At 36.7% G+C, this 14,064-nt stretch overlaps 1 protein-coding gene across 1 annotated transcript in view; it reads right to left on the reverse strand.

Annotated features, from left to right (window-relative positions):
- Positions 1-14,064, reverse strand: part of SDK1 (sidekick cell adhesion molecule 1) — a 982,297-nt gene that overhangs the window by 952,209 nt on the left and 16,024 nt on the right. The gene's annotated exons all lie outside the window — the stretch shown is intronic.

The raw sequence follows: 14,064 nt of genomic DNA on the forward strand, positions 1-14,064 counted from the left end.
AAAAGCTAAATAAGATATCAAAATTAAAAACATCTGCACATCAATGAATGCCATCAAGAAAGTGGAAAGACCCACAGAATGAGACAAATTATTTGAAAATCATACCTGATAAAGCACTTACATATAATATAAAAAGAATTATTATAACTCAGTAAGACAACTAATGTAATAAATGGGCAACGGATCTGATACATATTTCCCCAAAGAAGATTCGCAAATGGCCAATAAGCACATGAAAAGATGCTCAACATTACTGGCCACTGAGAAAGTGGAAGTCAAAACCACAAGATACCACTTCACACTTAACAGAATCATGTATTGATCTACATTCTGTTGCTATAACAGAACACCATAGCATGGGTAATTTTTTTATTTATTTATTTAATTATACTTTAAGTTCTGGGGTACATGTGCAGATGATGCAGGATTGTTACACAGGTATACACATGCCATGGTGGTTTGCTGCATCCATCCCCCCATCATCTACATTAGGTATTTCTCCTAGTGTTATCCCTCCCCAATCCCCCCACCCCCTGCTATCCCTCCCCGAGCGCCCCTCCACCCCCCAACAGGCCCCTATGTGTGATGTTCCCCTCCCTGTGTCCATGGGTTCTCATTGTTAAACACCCACTTATGAGTGAGAACATGAAGTGTTTGGTTTTTTATTCTTGTGTCAGTTAGCTGAGAATGATGGTTTCCAGCTCCATCCATGTCCGTTTTGAGAGACAGGGTCTTACTCTGCCATCCAGGCTGGAGTACAATGACAGGTTCATAATTCACGGCAGCCTCCTGGACTCCAGCAATCCTCCCACCTCAGTTTTCCAAGTAGACAGGACTACAGGTGCACCACTACACCTGGCTTCTTTTTTACTTTAAGAGAAAGTGCTATGTTGCCCAGGCTTGTCCAGAATTCCTGTTCTCAAGCAATCTTCCTGCCTAGGTCTCCCAAAGTGTTGAGATTATGCATGAGTCACTGTGCTTAGCCCTAGACTGGGTAATTTATAAAGAAAAGTGGACATAGCTCATGGTTCTGGAGGCTGTGAAATCCAAGACCATGGTGCTGGCATCTGGTGAGGGCCTTCCTGCTGTATCATGACATGGCAGGAGGCATCACATAACAAAACAGTGCAAACACATGCATGTCAGTGCAGGTCTCTTTCTATTCTTACAAAGCCAACAGTCTCATCATGAAGGCCTCACCCTGATGACCTTTATCTAATCCTAATTAACTCTCATAGGCCCACCTCCAATCAACATATGAATTTGGGGATGAAGTTTCCAACACATAAAATTTAGGGAACACATTCAAACCACAGCAGACACAAAATTTTAAGAAAGGAAAGTAAGTGTTAGTAAGGATGTGGAGAAATTGGAACCCTCACACAATGGTAGTGGGAATGTAAAATAACGCAGCCACTTAGCAAACTGGTGGCTCCTCAAATGCTTAAACAGATTTACCATATGACCCAGCAATTTTACCTCTAGGTACATACCCAAGAGAAAAAAAATGTATGTCCACACAAAAATTTGTATGTGCCAGCATTATTCACAGCCACCAGAAAATGAAAACAACCCAAATATCTGTTTATCAGCTGGTAAATGAAGAAATAAAATGTGACATATACATACAAGGAAATACTATTTAGCCACAAAAAGGAATGAAGTATAGACGTCTACTTGGTATCCATAGGGGATCAGTTCCAAGACCTCCTACACATACCAAAATCCATGGATGCTCAAGTGTCTGATATAAAACAGCACAGTATTTGCATATAACCTATGCACATCCTCTCATATATTAAGTCATCTCTAGATTACTTATAATACCTAATACCATATAAATGATATATAAATAGTCGTTATACTGCATTGGTTAAGGAATAATGACAAAAATAAATCTGCCTATGTTTAGTACAGACGCAACTTTTAAAATATTCTTAATCTATGGTTGAATGCCAGATGCAGGACCCACCAATACAGAGAACCAACTGTAGTGACACATAACACAACATGGATGAATGTGGAAAACAGCACACCAAGGAAGCCAGTCAAAAAGGACATGTTATATGATTCTACTTATATGAAACGTCCAGAAAAGGCAAATTCAAAAACATGAAAAGTAAATTAATGGTTTTTAGGGTAGGAGGTGAAGATGTGGAGTGATTATAGCCCAGGAGGGCGATACTTCTTTTAGGGAGATGAAAATGTTCTGAAATTGACTACTAAGGGTTGCACAACTCTGAATTCTGAATATCCTAAAAAGTATTGAATCGTACGCTTTGAATAGATGAATTATATGGCAGGTGAATTATATTCTTGAATAAAGCTGTTTTTTAAAAAGTATATTAACAACGAGCTTGTTTCCTCCCAAGGAGATCAAAATGAGGAGAGAGGAAACAATCTGTTTCTCCCCAAAGTCATAAAAGAGTGTCTCATGGAGGTGGTTTAAAACCAAGAGCGTTGGAAGCTTACATGAGTAGCAACCATTATCTGCAAAATGGAAAATGATATGCCTCATACACATGTAACCTTTTTTCAAATTTAATTTGTCATTAACAAAATACAAATCAATTTAAATGAAAAAAATGCATTTAAAGACATACCTACTTAAATAACGTCTAGCAGCAACAAAAGAGGGGATAAACGGCATCCGTGAGCCTTGTAAAAGACCACATTGATGAGACCTTTTGTTTGGGTAATCCAGCACTATCAGTATATTTAAATTATTCCTTACATTATGCTAGGAATTTATCTTTAGAATTTTCTTACAAAAATATGCCAAACTACACAAAAAACATCCTTGTTCACTGCATGATCACTTCTACTTACAAAAAAAAAAAAAAAAAAAAAAAAAAAAAAAAAAAAAAAAAAAAAAAAAAAAAAAAAAAAAAAAAAAAAAAAAAGACAACAAAAAAAAAAAAAAAAAAAAAAAAAAAAAAAAAAAGACAACCAAACAACCTAATAGCCCAACAGCTGAACTAACTGAACAGTATAGTCCACATAGAATACTTCAGTAACTAAAGGAAAGTAGGTCTATGTGTGTGATCATAGAAAGATTTCGAAGGCACATAAGTAAAATGAATGAAATGGGGAACAAGTGATCCTATTTGCATAAATTTTATAAATATATACTGACATATAAAGATTTTATGGAAAAAAAATACACAAAAAAATTCATACCAGTTAGTTATCTTTGAGTACAAGGATTAGGGGAAGGAGACTCTTATATAATACATTTTTCTGCTGTTTGATTTTAACCAAGTTTTTTTTATATATAAGTAAATATTTGAAAGATCACACTGCCTTCCTTTCTGTGTGAAGTTTGGGTCTTGCCATACAAATAGAAGCAACCCAGATCATCTGAACTAGAATGTTAGTATGATCTAAAATGAAATCATCATCATTTACAAGCAACTTCAATATACATGCCTAAAAGCAAATTCTAAGAGCTCATAAATGTAGACCTTAAAATAGGCCTGATTCTGTTTTATGATACATTACTTCATTTCAAATAATTCGAAATAATACTATAATGTACTAATCAGATTGGATAAACTGAAAATATTTTTTAAATATCATTTGTCATTTTGCCTCTGGAAGACATCTTTTTGTTGAACAGTTATAATATTTCAACTACAGATTTCCACAATATTCTTCCCAATTATCTTCAGGCGGAAAGTTAAACACACACAGAATAAGAATACCATACTAGTAACACGTTATTTTTAGGCAGTTCTATTCTGAATATGCTCTACATAGTAATCTAATTTTCACAGCCTCCAAAGGGACAAACAGGAAAAGCACCATCATTCCCTTTTTACACATGCATAGTGATCAGGTATCAAAATACACTGCATATCATTCAACATACCACAGAACAACTACTATAGGTACACACACCCTTTGCGCCAGAAGTGTTAAGAATTCAGACTTGAGTTTTTGAAGGGTAATTACAGCATTACGTAATACTCCTGTGGTATGGAAAAGCATACCATAATCAAACACATTACTATTTTGGCAAAGAAAGGTATGAATATTCACATCAAGTAGGATAAATAAAGACACAGCCGTTCAGGTGAAATTTTGCCTCCAAATGAGTTATGAAACATTGTGCAGTCAGGTTTTTTTTTTTATTTTGAAACTACAGATATGGGATTCTGGGCCTACCCTGGGCAGCTTTCAGCTGGAATATTATTTTTCTCTACTGAAAAATATTTTCTTATATGGCAAAAACACTTTAAATCTCAACACTAAACCCCTGTTTGGAGAGAGAGGTATGTGAAGTAAAACCTGACAAAGATCATCTCAGGGTTTCCTAGAAACCCAAAAGCATCATTTTAATTACAAAACCAGTCACTTGCTTTCAGCAGCTGTATACAAATAAAATCAGTAAAAGCTAAGTGTGAGCAGCCAGAAAGGAGATAAAATTTATTGCTACTTAATTAGCAGCTTCTTCCTTGTTATCCCTGAAACCTTCCACATAACACTTCTGCAGATAGTTGCCTCCATTCATCATCCTCTTCCCTCAATTTCTATCTTCTCTAAACTGAAGATCCCCACCTGGCTCCTTCAACCATTCCCTGTGTGACACTATTCTCTAATGTCACCATGCTGGTCACTCTGTTCTAGAAATGCTCATTTGTCAATGTTTTCTAAGATGTCACACCCAGGACCAATGCTGCAGATGCTACCTGACCAGCTCAGTCTGGTTACCTTTCTGGAGCTGAACATTATCTTTACATCCGACAGCTTAAGATTATTCAACCTAAGAGCTAAATTACACTTTTGCAATTGGTGTAAACCCACAGGAAGAAAATCAATTAACTCACTATTAAAGTTTATAACCACTCTATACCCAATAAGTATATAAAAAGATACTCATTTCAGTAATAAATGAAGAGACGTAAATAAAAGTGAGGTATCACAGGTTAAATGATAGCCTGTGAAGCCTCTTGCTTCACAAAACGACAAGAAGTAAAACAGGTTGAATGATGAACCAAAATTAGCCATGATTTGAAATTTGAAACTGAGTGATGGATGCATATTCTACCATTGCATGTATTTATATTTTCCATAATAAAAAGTTAAAGCAGTAAAAAATAAAGGGATTGCTGGGCACCGTGGCTCACGCCTGTAATCCCAGCACTTTGGGGGGCTGAGGCAGACCATGAGGTCAGGAGTTCAAGACTAGCCTGGCCAACATAGTGAAACCCTGTCTCTACTAAAAATACAAAAATTAGCCGGGTGTGGTGGCAGGTGCCTGTAGTCCCAGCTACTCGGGAGGCTGAGGCAAGAGAACTGCTTGAACCCGGGAAGCAGAGGTTGCAGTGAGCCGAGATTGTGCCATTGCACTCCAGCCTGGGCAACAAGAGCAAAACTCCGTCTCAAAAAATAAATGAATAAATTGAAATAATTAATTTAGAAAGCAGTGTTGGTGAGAGGTGTAGAAATGAGGACCTAATGGGAGTGTAAACTAACAGTGGCTTTCTGAAGGGCAGCTCTGTGGTAGGGAATGAGAGAGACATACTCTATGACCCAGCAATCCTACTTCAAGGTAGTTACTCTAAACTAATTATCAGACAACCATGCTCATCATAACGTAATTTATAATGAAGAACTAAAACAACTTCAATGTCTAGTAATATCAGAGTAAACTAAACTACAACTCACAGTGGAAGAGCATACATCCATTGAAAATAATAATGCGTATTTACATTTATAGATTTGAAAACTGGCAAGTTATAAACTGAGAGGATACAAAACATATAATTTGATCCCATTAGATATGTACACTTTTACATATGTATATATGCATAGAGATTTCTAGAAACACATTCACCAAAATGTTACCAATGGTTATCTCTGGATAAAAGGATTTCTGCTGATTTCTACTTTCTTTACAAGTTTTATATACTCTACAATTTGCAATAAACAAGTACCATTTTTACAAACACTAAGCTATTAGGAGGCAAAAAACTAACCATCTTATTAAGTTACATTAAGAAATATGGTACAGCCAGGCGCAGTGGCTCATGCCTAGCACTTTGGGAGGCCAAGGCAGGCAGATCACGATGTCAAGAGATTGAACCATCCTGGCCAACGTGGTGAAACCCTGTCTCTACTAAAAATACAAATATTAGCCAGGCATGGTGGCAGGCGCCTGTACTCCTAGCTACTCGGGAGGCTGAGGCAGGAGAACCGCTTGAACTGGGCAGGCGGAGGTTGCGGTGAGCCGAGATCACGCCATTGCACTCCAGCCTGGGTAACAAGAGCGAAATCCTATCTCAAAAAAAAAAAAAAAAAACTATTATACAATAGCTTCACTATATATACACACATTATGGTAGACAGATATAGCTTAGTATATGTCTGCCCTTTTATTTGGTTGGCTCTTTATCTCTATGAGAGTGTACACTGGATACAACCAAGTGAGATGGTCTTTCTTAGGCCTCTCAAAGGGAATATGTTCGATTCAGGCAGCCTAGTCATGGTTTCTAAAAGCATGCCACTTTTCCTATAAGAACCACCTATAAGATTTTCCTGCACAGAAAAAACTAGTTGAGCAAAATGTTAGAGAAATTCAATACAACTGAGGACTATTTATGTACTTTGTAAAAAAGTTTATAAGACCTTATCCAGCAATTTTTCTGGTACTTTTATAACAGATATAAAGCTATATTATTTAGCAATATTAAAAATTTTACACAGGAAGCTGCTTTATTTTGTTGATATACCCTTTAATCTTTTATAACAGTTCTGTGATGGAAACAGTTACTTTTATAAATCTATTGTCTGTAATTAATCATCATTTTGGTTCCTGGGAACTAGGATTACAGAAAAAGAGCTTCTTCACATGCTTATTATAATAAAAAGAATTTTAAATGCAATGCCTAAATTCTTTTAAAAGTATATCCATGTTTCTCTCCTTAAATTGGTATTTGTTGAATATTAATGAAAATCTAAAGTAAAATTACTTATTTCATTTATAATTGTAAGCAATAATCCATAGCATTAAAGGAATACAGAGCAATATAGGTTAAGATGCTAAATATAAAGGTTATGATACTATATATTAAAAGTTAGGATTACTATAAAACATGCAATTAGGAAAAAACAGGCTATTAACGCTCAGATCACAAATCCTGGGGTGTTCAATGTTTAAAATATAGTCTATGGTTGTAAGATCTCAAATCTCTACGTTAGACTACCACATCAGAATCTGTGTTTTAAGCATCACCTGTGAGACTGAAGCATCGCCAAAAAAGTAGTTTGGTAGGGAACTTTCAGATCTCCTTCCTAGGGAACCTAGGATGCTTCTGGTAACAGTGATGATAAATGTACTTCCAGACAAACAAAACTAATAGCTCTTCCACCAGCAGAATCTACCGCTCTATATGTGGCTTGAATACAGTTTCCTAAAGCTTGTCCTCTTAAAAGTTCAATGTGGAAAGTTTACCTCTGTTAAGAAAAATGAAGCATGGGAGGACTTCCTTTCAAACGTGTGACCATAAGAACTTTCCAACAGATTCTGAAATCTTGCCCTTTACTTTTTTCTGGGCATAGGTTTAATAAAATTGCAGGAGAAAAACTAGAAGCATTGGTCAAAAAATATATATATATAAAAACCAGCAACCACCTCAAATTGACCCCATTAGGATGACTTTTCTAAAGAACAGTTTTTCAGTTTCTATTTTAACAGCAAAAATAAGAGCCTACTTTTGCTTTGAGTGAAAAACCCATTTTTGTAACTAAAAATTACAGTTATACAATGGGAGTTTATTTCCTAGTACAGAGAAGATAAGGTATCTAGTTCCACATCACCTTTGATCACTAGGTCCCATACTCAGAAGCAGAAAGCTCCAAGAGCTACCTCGTAACTATTCTTACTTATCCCAGGCTCCAAATATTTTATACATCGGCTTGTTATACCTACTTTTCAAATTAAGAAAAAAATAGTAAAGAAAACAGGATTATATAGTCTGAAAGTTCATTAAATTAACAGGCAAGCAAAATACTGCCTTTAAGGGAACCATTGAGTATATAAGACTTCTGGGGTACCAGTAAATATTCTAATGCTTTGATTTGGGTATTGATTACATGTATATGTCTCTTTGTGAAAATTTATCAAGAAATGTACTATTTGTCTTCCTTTCCATATATACATTTTAATAAAAATTTTCTTTTAAAAAAGCATTCTGCTTACAATAAAAACAATCTACTCAATTTCAAATGCTAAAATGAGAACCAGAAAAATGACCAAGAAAAATGAATCTGAACCTATAATAGCAATGTGAAAAAGGAGAAAAACATGAATATCCCCCTAGAATACATACTAGATTTTATTGTGAGGGCCAACAGCCCATTTATACTCATTTCTCTCACGCTTACTTCTACATATGAGCTAGATCATGTGATATGATTCTTGTAACATACAGAGGAATATGAGATGAAAGGGCTTAAAGAAATGGAAACAGGTAATAGAAACTGCGATCAAAAGACAGAGAAGATGACATTTTACTGGCTAAAGAAGAACCTTTACCTAATCTATCTATATATCACTAAACTATGAACACTGTGATAAGCAGAATTCAAAAAATGTTCTGTCCCAAACTCTGGAACCTGTGACTAAACATGAGGTCTCACTCCTGTTATGATGTCATATTCTATGGCACATTTAACCTGAAGACAGGGAATTTATTAAGGTGGACCTGATTGAAGTACAAGAATCCAGAGCTTCTCCAGCTAAAAACCTAAGTCAGAAATACTTGAAGCCTATGAAGGACTTGGCACGCCATTGCTGGTTTGAAGATGGAGCAGGACACGTGAAAAGGAACACAAGTTGGTCTCCAGAAGCAGGGTGTGCCCCCCTAGCTGACTGCCAGCAAGAAAACAGGCGCCTCAGCCCTACAGCCGCAGGAACTGAACATGACCAGTAACGTAAATGAGTTTGGAAGTGTATTTTTCTCTAGAACCTCTAGACATCTTATGACCCAAACACTGCCCAATGTTACCACATATTTTCTTCCTTTTACAGCAAACTCTGGAAATTCAATAGGCACAGGCAGCAATTGTGATAAGGAAAAAAGAATTATACAACATATCCATTCACTCAAACATTTATTGGGTTCCCATTAGGTATCAGGTACTGCGTGGGGTACAGGGAATGTAATAATGAATAAAGTAATCCTGTCTTTTGAAGTTCAGTGAACACTGATATAATAAACTACAATAAGATACAAAGTTAAGACGATACATCAAGTACTATGGGAAGCAAGGCCATTATTGGCACAGAAGGCATTGAAATTAGAAAAGGCTACAAGCGAGCCAGTGCTGCCTAGGCTGAAACTCAGCAAATGAGTTGGAATTTGCCTGGCCCTAGGTGGAATGGAGGGGGAAAGGGGTTAGGAGACAGCATCACGGTTAAAGAGACCTGCAAAAAAAGGGCAAAACCTGGTCTGGTGCATTGGCTCACACCTGTAATTCCTGCACTTAGGGAGGCCAAAATGGGCAGCTTGCTTGAGCTGAGGAATTTGAGACCAGCCTTGGCAACATGGTGAAACCAAAAAAAGAAAAAATTAGCCAGGTGTGGCAGCACACACCTGTGATCCCAGCTACTTGGAAGGCTGAGCTAGGAAAACTGTTTGAACTTGGGAAGTAGGTGCTGAAGTGGGCTGTGATCACACCACTACACCTCAGCCTGGGCAACAGAGACAGAGACAAGATCTTGTGGGTGGAGGAAAATGGGTGGGGGGGGCAAGGGGGGGGGACAACACATTAGGTGAGAAGAAGGGAGCAAAAGAGTAGAACTACTATAATCCAGTGTTCTGAAAGTACCACAAGAAACCAGGAAAAGATTACACTGAAAAGGAAAACAAAGCTCAGATTATGAAGATCCCTGAATGCCACAGAATTTTTTTTTAAAAATAGGAAAGTAAGTGCAGTCAATAATCTGACAAACTGGAGTTCTCGTATATTGTTGGTGGAAATGGAAGATGGTTCGGCCACTGTGGCAAACGTTTTGGTGGTTTCCTGAAAAGTAAAACGCATGATTGCCATATGACCCAGCAATGCAACTCCTAGGCATATACTCAAAAGAAGTAAAAACGGTGCTCCAACACACATACATGTTCATAGCAGCACTATTCACAATAACCAACGGGTGGAAACAACACAGATACCCATCAACAGACAAATGGATAAACAAACTATGGCACATACATACAATGGAATAAAATTCAGTCATAAGAAGAAATGAAGTACTGACACATATACAACATAGATGAACCTCAAACATTACACCAAGCAAAATAAGCCAGACAAAAGTGTTATTCCTGTATATAAAAATATTCAGAATAAATCCATAGAAGCAAAACACAGGTCATTAGGGGCTGCTTAATGAGCATGGGACTTCCTTTGAGTAGGGGATGAAAATGTTCCGGAACTAGAGGTGCTGATCACACAGTACTCTGAATGTATTCAATGCCACCCAACTGTTCACTTTAAAATAGTTCATTTGATGAACAAAAAAATACTTTAAAAAGAAAGAAGCTAATAAAAACAATGCCCTATAGAGGGAGAGGGCAAACAGGTTGGGGGAACAAGGGTATAAGCAGAGTTTCTATGTATACATTCTGCTACAGTTTGACCTCTAAATCCAGTAAATATGTTTACAACATTGTAAAAAAATAAAACAAAAGGAAAAAACATATTCATTGTATTAACTACTAGGTTTAAAAAATAACTTGTCAAAACACGAAGACTGTTTCTTTGGGTAGTAACTTCAGATACTGGATGTAAAATGTACTTAACTGTTGGGGAAAAAAGCACAACATGTCATTCATGTCAATTATTTTTACAGCAATTCAGTATCAACCAAGTAAGTGCATTGAGTTCCTACAACAGGAAGACAGGTTCTGACATATTCTCACCCAATTCACATTCCTGGGCTGAGTCTCTAGAGCCAGGGGTAGTATAACAGGTCAAAGTTTGCAGCTCACAAAGCTGGCTACCTGGGACTCTAACATTAGTACTGTACTTTAAGAAACGTTATGTGCTCTGAAGAAATCAACTCAAATTAAGTGACCCAGCAAAATCAAAGCGGACTTTCCAACTTGTTTTCACTTTGATTTTGAGGTTTCTAAGCAATCTGTCAAAAAAAATTCCACAGTATCATCCTGCTCATGAATTTTTTAAAGGATTTTTTAGTTTCAAAAAGATTTTATTTTCATGTATGATGAATACACATAGTTTTCATTTCAAGAGCCTTCAGTTGATAAGCCCTGAAATATCTTAAAATTTTAAGACTAAGATATCCACAAATCCTATGTTATATTAACAGAAGTTACATTCCAGAAGAAAAATACATAAACTTCGAGAGCTTTGTGATTGTGTCTGGAGTCTATGGACAACATTCAATTTTTATGTAGCACAAGGTTTAAATTAAGACTGCTGAGTTCTAGCTGGGTTTTTTTAACCCACATTTCTCCGCACAGTACCAACATACTAATTTCTCCAATTCCTGAGACATACCAAAATTGTTAAACTTTATTTTGGTCAAACTTATCACTATATTATAAAGTTTAGTCTCACTCCAGATGCAGCAAGAGATGACTGGTCTTATGGTATCTTCTTTTTTAACAAAGATGAGTAGTTGAACAAATACCCTGTATCAAGCAGGACTTATTCTGGGATGGCCAGGATTAATAGTAAAACAGGGCAACTGATTAAAATATACAAGATCTTTAGCTAAAGTCTAGAAAGATAATGAGCTAGCACCACAGATGGATTTAGTTTGATTTCTGATTATGTGTAAAGAACAAAAATTAGTTAAAAATGCTTCATCTTTAGGGTTTTCATATACTAACCAAGGTGGGAGCAGGAGGAAATCGATATTAAGGCTAATTTTTTTAACAAGGAACTCTGACACTGAAATACACAATTCCGAATGCTAAAGAGCAGTTTATAGTAACATGAATTCTTAGACTATATAAACATGCATATAAAATATATATATATATATATATACTTTTATTTTACTTATAGCTGTCTCCAGAGTTCAAAGTATGTATGAGAACTCACAAGAACTTGCTTTTTTCTACTTAAAAAAAAAAAAATAGAAAAAAGCTGTAACTGCAAAGATGGCAAAGATATATGGAAATTAGAGTCAGATCTCCAGAATGCTCACCTCCTTCAGCACATGTGTGCAGTGGCGAGGACAGGCAGGGAGAAAAAGAGGGGAGGGTATGTATGAAAGAGTCACCTGGAGCTTCCTAAACCCACACATCAGAAGAGAATGGGGAAAGGGGGAATAAATCAGGGAGAACAATTTTAAAAAGGTAGAAGAACTGTGATTCTGCCACACCATATCCCTCCACCACGTCCAGGCAATTCTATTAGGCAAGGTGAAATTCATTTTTTCACATTTTCTGAAAGCCCTGGTACATGGTTAAGCTGCCATCTCTTTCAATGTTCAAATTTTCAGAAAAGTAAATGCAAAAAAAATAAGAAGAAGAAGAATGGGTTAGATTTAGGCAAATGGAAGAGGAAACCAGATTTTTTAATATAAAGTAGAAACAGTAATAACTAAAGTGAAATCCTTAAACAGAACATTTCAAATGTATTTCAAAATTCTACATTTTTATTTATTTCACAATGGAAAGGCAAAAACAGACCAGAGACACACACAGACCATCACCAGACACCCTGGGAAAGAAGAACAAACCCTCCATCCTTCATCACTGCAGCATACAATGGCAGAAACTCACAAGGGACAAAAACAGTTAAGATTATCAAAAAGTACATATATGTATCATGTAAGTAATGAAAAACCTGCCAGGCCAAGAAGCCAGAGCATGTACTCTCGAGGAGATAATAAAAAGAAACCTCTAAAAGGTAAGCCAGCTTGGTTAGGTCACATCAGCCATGGGTGTAGATTGGAACATTCTGACAAAGAATTAATACCTTTAGCACCACTGCCCTAAGCCCCCAGATGCTCTTACAGGCACTCAACCCCTTACAAGACCCTCCACAAGCATTTCTGGGTGCAACAATCCTGACTCCTCCAAACATGACAGCTTGGCAGACCCCTGTCAAATGAGAGCCATCCCTCCCCTGCGCAAAAAGGTGAGGCTTCTCACAGCTAAACTGCTTGTACTCTGAAGCAGAATGTTAAAATATCCCAGGGAGAGTTCTTCCTGTGTCTACACACCTCATTTTTCTATTTTCCACACATACATACACCACACCCTGCATATCATTCATTCTCTGTGAGGCCCCACTGCCCAAGTTGTCATGCCAATTTTAATTAAACGATTCATTTTTTTGTCTTTCCCATGCCCACCCACTCCCCCTTATGAATGTCCTCCCTCAGGCCACCCCCCAGATAGGCCAACACTGCTGACTGCTTCTGTGGCATTTCAGTCCCACATTTATTCCTCTCTGCCAGGTGCCATCTGTATCCAAATCTCAGTTCTATCCCAGCTAAAATCCCAATAACAAAAGGAATCATCCTGTCTAGTGACTTGAATAAATTTGATTGCCAATATTAAATTCACTCTGGAGTATCACCAAGAACATACGCCTTCTCTGTTGAGGTTTTCTACTAAGCCACCAATGATGGCACCTAATGCAATGACAAGGGCTATGCTAGGTCAATATATTAATCAACAGGCCAAGAAACCACAAAAAGTATAAGAAATATGTAATACTTGTTGGAGATAGGTTCAGGAGGGAAGTGGGAGCGAAGATAAACAATGGAAATGGAAGAAAAGGACAACCAAGGTAAGATAAAAGGTCACAGAACAAGTAATAAGTAATACCTTCTGTGTATTTGAGTTGAGAAAGGAGAAACACATTAGGGGTTCATTGATAAATTAATGAGTACAATAATAGCTATGATTTATTAAGCAAGACACTGTGCTAAATACATTACATACATTATCTCTTCTAATCCTTACAAAAACCTTGTAAGAGATTACCTCTGCTTTATAAATGAGCACCTGAAACACAGACAAGCGACTCAACTTGCCCAAGGTCACAAGCTCTTTTTTTTTTTTTTTTTTTTTT

The sequence above is a fragment of the Cebus imitator genome, unplaced genomic scaffold (assembly GCF_001604975.1).
Source record: "Cebus imitator isolate Cc_AM_T3 unplaced genomic scaffold, Cebus_imitator-1.0 Scaffold82, whole genome shotgun sequence".
NCBI lineage: Eukaryota > Metazoa > Chordata > Mammalia > Primates > Cebidae > Cebus > Cebus imitator.